Below are 6,491 nucleotides of genomic sequence, written 5' to 3'. Positions count from 1 at the left end.
AGATAGATAGATAGATAGATAGATAGATAGATAGATAGATAGATAGATAGTCAGATAGTCAGATAATCCCTAGAATAATAGGGTTATTTGCCAAATATTACCCATATTCCTCAGAGGTACATGTATATCAGGTCCTTGGGCTAGATCATGCCAGCCAATCATGTGCTCTGACCCACATGTGCTGGAACCAGCTGTGACCCACTTGCAAGAACTGATTGTTCCATTTTCACTGTGAGTGTTTACACTGGAAATTAACAAATGCTATAAGTCAGGGCTTGATTTGTTGTCAACAATATTGATTTATTGTTTTACTGATGATCTAGACTTAAGAAAGTGATGGAGAAAATGTTAATTATGCCAATTAAAGTGTGTCATGTCTTTTCAGAGTCAATTATTTAACATTTACCAGTCTTTTTTTAAAGTTGTATCTGACTCTTTGTGATTCCATTTGGAATTTTCTTGGCAAAGATATTGCAACGGTTGACATTTCATTCTCCAGCTCATTTTAGAGATGAGAGAACTGAGGCAAACAGGGTTAAGTCACTTGCCCAAGGTCACACAGCTAGCAAGTGTTTGAGACTAGATTTGAACTCAGGTCTTCCTGACGTGAGGCCTGGCGTTCTGTCTGCTGTGCCACCAAACTGTCCCATCATACCTTTTCAGAAGACCCTCAGTTCCAGTGTTGTATAATCCTACTGATTAATAGAGATGTATTTGTTCTGAAAGAGTCAACTTCTTCCTACCAAATTCATGAATCCTTTCTACAACTTCCCCAACAAATGGGGAGGAAAAACAGGGAAAAGAACACTAGACTTGGAGTTATAAGATCCTTATTCAGGTCTATCTTTTGCCATTTATTAACTATGAAGCTTCAGGAAAATCATTTTGCTTCTCTGGGCCTCAGTTTCCTCATCATGAGAGAGTTGGATTCTGTAAGTTTGTTCCTTCAGGTTTCGCAAAAAATTCCTTTTCAGCTGGAAGATAAAGAAGTAGCAGAGAAATAAACATCTGATTTTCTTTCATGCAGAGAATGGGGAAGAGTCAATCCCCAGAGAGCTCAAGTTGTGAGAAAGCAAACCTTTTGACAGTAACTGAGTAGCTGAAATCATCTAATTGATCAAATATTTAAACCAGCATCTACCTTTTAAGGAAGCAGTACACTGGACACTGAAAGGGACAAAAATTAATAAAATACTTTCTTATCACTGAAAGGTGGAGGGAGAAATCACATACAGGAAGGCAATCATATGGATGTGTGCCCCAGTGGTATAGCTTTGAGATTCCAGGGATAACACCATGTGGAAGGGAGAAATCAGAAGGGTTCTTATCCAGAAAAAAAAAATCCTGATAGGATTAGTTTGGTTTTTGTGTAAGGCATTTCATAAGCTTCCACTCTAAAATTCCTAGCTTTCCCCATTTAGATATGCTGGTTGGTGATATCAAGAAACACATGACAAATCCAAATTTCCGTTCCTACAGGTAGGCATAGATAACACATTCTTCTATACCTCTGGCCATTTCTATATTTCTACCCTTCCAATTTTCTGATTCATTTAATTGTATCTCTTCTTATGATGCCTCATCTCCACATGGAATTGACCTTGAATTCTCAAAAACTGCACTACTAGAACACAAAGCCAAGTGAATGCCTGCTTGTATTTCTATTTTCTTTCCTTCTTTTTTTTTTTTCTTTTTGGAGGGAGGAAGGCAGGGCGATTGGGGTTAAGTGACTTGCCCAAGGTCACACAGCTAGTAAGTGTTAAGTGTCTGAGGTCAAATTTGAACTCAGATCCTCCTGACTCCAGGGCCAGTGCTCTATTCACTATGCTACTTAGCCACCCCTATATTTCTATTTTCTTAAGATAAACCAACCTAAGTACAAAGAAACTAATCAACAGAGAGTGGGTCATTAGATGAAGGAATTTGCTTTGACCATACATGAAAAACCCCAGGAACTCATAAAGATTTTAAAAAATGGAAGGTTTATGATCTTCATAGGTGGAAAAAATACTCTTAAGAAGGAAATTATAGGTAGCACCTTCTTAGATACTCCCAGGATCAGAATTGTTTGCTGTCATTGTTGTTGTTTTTCAGTCCTGTCTGACTCTTTGTGACCCCATTTGGGGTTTTCTTGGCAGAAATACTGGAGTAATTTGCCATTTGCTTTTCCAGCCCATTTTATAGATGAAACCATGGTCAACAGGGTTAAATGACTTGCCCAGGGTCACATAGCTACTAAGTGTCTGAGGCTAAATTTAAACTGAGGAAGATGAGTCTTTCTTAATCCAGACCTGGCACTGCCACCTAGCTGCCCTCAGTATGGTTATTTGAGTGTAGCTAATATTTTGCCCATGGTCTGAGTCCCCATCTAGTGTAATACTCTATTGCCAAATTATGTCAGAGACACATAAATTCAATATCAAAAGCATTTAATTAAGGTGTGAAGCAATATAAATAACCAGAAAGAGTATCAATACATTCTGGGCACCTGGACACAAAGAAGTCCAATGCCCTAGACTTCCAATTGAGTTATAATCTAATCAACTGTCAATCCCTCTAATCCTCTGGCATAGAAAAGGCGCACAACTGTTTTGCCGTCTTCCTCTTGGATGATCACCAAACTGCAGGATCACAGGATACATAGATGTAGAGTTAGAAGGAACCCCAAAGGGCATCAAGTCCAACTGTTCCATTTTATAGATGAGGAAAGTCAGGCACCAAGTGGTTCAATGACTTACTTCTCTGTCGCACCATTATGAGAAGACAAAGGTAGGATTCTAGCTGATTAGACAGCTGATTCTAAGCCCAGAACTTTTTCCACTATACCACATTGGTTCTCTGTTACTCTCCTAGGACAAGCCCAGAAAATATTGCCCGAAGGCATGCCGACAAATGTGGCAACCTTCCCCCTCGGCTCTGGAATCATAGGGGTCTAGCCACAACACTACACAGCTAGGATGCCAGACATGGTCTCTTTCTATCATCCTCACTAACCATAGCCCCATTGTGTGTTTCTCCTGTCTGTTTATCCCATGACCCTCATACAAAACACACATCCCCAGAAGTAGGGGATTAAGTTCTATAGTTACGTTATTGCTTATGGATTCTTGAAGTGTTGAAATATTCAATTATATCTTTCTAAAAGGGTCCTTCTTTAAGAACTTCTTTAGGGCCCTGTCTGTTTATTTAACATTGATTCTGGGTATGGGGTGTATGTGTGTGTGTGAGAAGGAGAGAGTATACAGGAAAGAGAGAAAGAGAATGGAGAGAGGACAGAGGAGAAAGAGAGGGAAGGAAGGAAGGAAGGAAGGAAGGAAGGAAGGAAGGAAGGAAGGAAGGAAGGAAGGAAGGAAGGAAGGAAGGAAGGAAGGAAAGAAGGAAGGAAGGGAGGGAGGGAGGGAGGAAGGGAGGAGGGGAAGGGGAAGAGGGAAGGAGGGAAGAAGGGAGGAAGGAAGGGAGTAGGGAAGGAAAGAAAGAGGGAAGGAAGAAAGGAGGAGAAAAAAAAGAAAGAGGAGAAAGAAAAATAGAGAAAATGGAGAGATAGAATGAGTATATCTCTCTGTGTGTGCAAACTCACAAATACAAGAATATCTTAGTCTGCTGTATCATGGCTACCTGCATTTCATGTAAAATCCCACAATTCATAGTATAAATCAAAGATGTATTCAGGTACAAGCTATTTAATTTAATTAAATTTTATTAAAATCAGCAAACATTTATTAAGTACCATGTTCAGAACACTCTGATAGCTACCGAGAAAAATACAAAGTTTACATGAAACACAGTCCTTACCTCCATTGAACTGATATTCTAATATGAAGATAAGACACAAGGGAAAAGATCACATGTAATATCACATTCTGAGTATATTAGATAGGTTCAAAATAAAGTGCTGGTCTTGTGTGCATGTTGAAAGACACAGAGATGGGGAGGAGAATAGTTCAGTTTGGGTTGATCTACTAAAATCAGGCAAGGACAGTATCTTAGCTGAATATTGTGTCTCCCCCAGCTTTTAGAATAATTCCTAACACAAAGAAAGTGTTTAAAGGATGGGATGAGATAAGATGAGATAGGATGAGATGGAATGGGATGGGATGGGATTGAAGTATAAAGGAGGAGAGAGGAAGGGAGGGGATGGATTAAGTGGGAGGGGAGAAATGGATAGGGGAGGGATGGGAGAAGAAAAGATGAGAAAGGATAGGAAGGGGTGGCTTAAAATGGGGTGAGATGGGATGAGATGAGATTAGAGGAGAAGAGATTGAAAAGGATAGAAGGGAAAGAGGTGGGATGGAATGGAATGGGACAGGAGGGGATGAGATAGGAGGAGATGGGATAGGAGGCATAGGATAGGATGGGATGGGAAGAGTACGAAAAGAAAGGAGGGGATGGGATTAAATGGATGGGACAGGATGAAATTCAGGTGGCTGGAACCAAAAATGTATGAATTCATGTAGGATCTAAAACCCAGCTCAAAAAGTACTTGCCCACTCTGTCCCAATTGTCCATGCATATGACAATTGGGGAAAGTATGGGGTTGAGAGGCGAGAACAGAAAGGCAAGAAAACAGAAGTATGAATGTTGATTCAGAGCTGCCATCCTTGGTGAGATGAGTCTACCTAGCAGGCCAGAAGATCCCAAAATCTCATTGACAGAATCTCCATAGGTAAAACTATCTCTGCCTCTCAGAGAGGTTATACATATAAAGTGCTCTGCAAACCTTAAAGTGCTATATAAATGCTGTCTGACTTAGAAGTTATCTATCACCTTTTATGACTGTTATTGTCCCTATTTTATAAATGAGGAACCTGAGACCTGGGGAGACGAAGTCATTTGGTCATGGCCCCATAGCTAGTAAGTGTGAGGAAGAATGCTAAGTAGCAGCTTCTCTGTCAGATGGTATTAATAAGCATTTGGAGCTTGGATACAAGCATACTAAATAAGCAAGTAAAAAGAAAGGAAGGAAGGAAATAAGCATTTATATAGTCCAAATTATGTGCCAACAATTGTGTTAAGCACATTATAGATATTACCTCATTTGATCCTCACAACTAACCTGGCATTAGGTACAATTATTATTCCCATTTTACAGTTAAGGAAACTGAGGCAAACAGAAGTTAAGTGATATGTCCAGAGTCACATAGTTTCAAGCACTTGAAACCAGATTTGAACTTAGATCCTTCTGACCCCAGTCCCAGTACTCTATCCACCATGCTACACTACCTGGCATAGGATGAAATGAGTTCTAAAGTGTAGCACCTCTAGTCCCAGCATGTGTACGTATACAATATCCATCATATCTGTGTAGGGCATTCACAGATTCTTTTTGCTGGCTTACAGACTGTGTAGAAGTTTGGCAGAACTTCAGTTCTGTGGTGACCCATAGCTGAAAGGATTCAGCCTTTTAATGTCACGTGAAGAACCCTGAATGAAACTTAATCTTCCCCTCTCCCCAAGACAGAAACAAGAGGGTGGGAAGTTAAACAGAGAAATAGTTGCTAGCTGGTTCCCTTTTGACTACAGTTCTCCAAATGACAAGATGTGATACAAGTGTGGGTTGGAGGAGGATTTTTCACTTTTTGGCTCATGTTCTCGATGTGGATCATGAACTCATGTAGTAGAATTGAAGAAGACACAGCCCCCAACATTTATTATAGTTATGTTACTCTGGGCAAATCACTTAACCTCTATTTGCCTCCATTTCCTCTGGTATAAAATGGGGATAACAATAGTGCTATTTCCCAGGATTATTTTGAATATCAAATAAGATTGTTGCTATGGTTCATCGTGTCTGACTCTTTATTACCCCATGGACCATAACAAACCAATACTGTTCGTGGGGTTTTCTTGATGAAGAAACTAGAGTGGTTCTCTCATGGATTAAGGTAAATAGAGGTTAAGTGACTTGCTCAGAGTCACACAGCTAGGAAGTATCTGAGACCAGATTTGAACTCAGGTATTCTTGACTCTAGGCCACTGAGCAATCAAGTGAGATAATATATGTAAAATGCTTAGCACAGTTCCTGGCGCATAGTAGGTGCCGTATAAATATTGGTTTGGGTTTTATTATTGTTATACTATGCAGGTTTGTACCTCAGATGCCTGGTTGCCTTTATCTCTTTTATGTTTCCTTTCCTTTAGTAGATGACCTTGTGAGTTTTCAAAGGGCTGGAGGTTTTTGAGTGGTAGAAGTCATGTCTGGCAGAGTGGTTAGAGTTACCACAATGGCAGGAACAGTCTGGCAGTGAGGAAAATATCTGCACCAGGGACAGCAGTTACCACCCAGTAGGGACCAAATTTGGCCAGATTCCTTGGCAGGCTCGTACAGACACTGCCAGAAGAAGGGAAATGTAAAATGGCTAATTAGAGCTTCACCAAAATTATTTTATGGCCACATAAGGTTAACTACCAGCCACCTAGCAGACTGTACCAATAATCCTAAGTTAAATTGCTGAAATCTGTTGTAATCATTCTATTTATGCTTACTATGATTC

The sequence above is a fragment of the Petaurus breviceps genome, unplaced genomic scaffold (genome assembly GCF_028583685.1).
Source record: "Petaurus breviceps papuanus isolate PSGF00001 unplaced genomic scaffold, PetGlider_PUasm1.0 77, whole genome shotgun sequence".
Lineage (NCBI taxonomy): Eukaryota > Metazoa > Chordata > Mammalia > Diprotodontia > Petauridae > Petaurus > Petaurus breviceps.
The sequence above is the reverse complement of the archived record's forward strand: the minus strand, read 5'-3'. Positions refer to the sequence as shown.